Genomic DNA, 1,376 nt, shown 5'->3' on the forward strand with positions numbered 1-1,376 from the left:
TTCCCCCAGATCCTGGTGGTCACCCCTGATAAACTTATAGGTGGCCATCAGATCACCCCTGAGCCTGCGCTTTCCCAGGCTAAAGAGTCCCATGGCTCTCAGCCTGTCATCGTAAGGTCTGTTTTTCTGACGTCTGATCATGCGTGTGGCTCTTCACTGGACTCTTTCAAGCTTCTCCAAATCCTTTTTGAATTGTGGAGCCCAAAACTGGACGCAGTACTCCAGTTGCGACCTCACCGAGGCCGAGTACAAGGGGAGAATGATGTCCCGGGATTTGCTTGAGAAGCATCTATGGATGCAAGCCAGTGTTTTGGTGGCTTTACTAGCTGCAGCATCACATTGCAGGCTCATGTTCATCTTGTGGTCAGTGATGACCCCTGCGTCTCTTTCTTCCATAGTGCTAGCCAGCGTAGCACTGCTGAACCTATAAGGATGCTGCAGGTTTTTCTTCCCAAGGTGGAGAACCCTGAATTTTTCAGTGTTAAACACCATCAGGTTCTCATCCACCCATTTTCTGAGCCTGTCTAGGTCAGCCTGGATCACTCACCTGTCTTCTGGTGTGGATGCTTTGCCCCAAAGTTTGGTGTCATCGGCGAACTTGTGATGAAAGAACAGCTTAGAGACTATTCAGAAAAGCTGAATGTATACAAGTCCAAGGGGCCAGATGGGATGCACCTGAGATTGCTGAGGGAGTTGGTCAATGTGATTACAGAGCCACTAGTCATCATCTTTGAAAACTCATGTTGATTAGGAGAGGTCCCAGATGATTGGAAAAGGGATAAATTTAGTACCCATATTTAAGAAAGGGAAAAAGAAGGATCCAGGGAACTACAAACCAGTCAGCCTTACGTCCGTCCCTGGAAAAATCATGGAGAAGATCCTCAAGGAATTCATTTCTAAGGAGAAGGTGATTATGAACAGATAGCATGGATTCACAAAGGGCAGGTCATACCTTACCAACCTGGTTGCCTCCTATGACAAAGTGACTGGTTCTATGAATGTGAGGAAGCCAGTGCATGTGGTGTACCTTAATTTTAGCAAGGCTTTTGACACAGTCTCCCACAATAGTCTCACAGGCAAGCTAAGGAAGTATGGGTTTGATGAATGGACTGTAAGGTGAATAGAAGACTTCCTGGATAACTGGGCTCAAAGGATAGGAATCAATGTTTTGATGTCTAATTGGCAGCTGGTATCAAGTGGAGTGCCCCAGGGTTTGGTCGTAGGTCCAGTTTTGTTCAATACCTTCACCAATGACCTGGAAGATGGCACAGAGTGCACCCTCAAGAGGTTTGCAGATGACACCAGTATGGGGAAAGTAATAGATATGATGCAGTGTAAGACTAGAATGTAGAGTAACCTCTAGAAATTGGAGGGTT

Source organism: Crocodylus porosus, unplaced genomic scaffold (assembly GCF_001723895.1).
Source record: "Crocodylus porosus isolate Cpor-Errol unplaced genomic scaffold, CroPor_comp1, whole genome shotgun sequence".
NCBI lineage: Eukaryota > Metazoa > Chordata > Crocodylia > Crocodylidae > Crocodylus > Crocodylus porosus.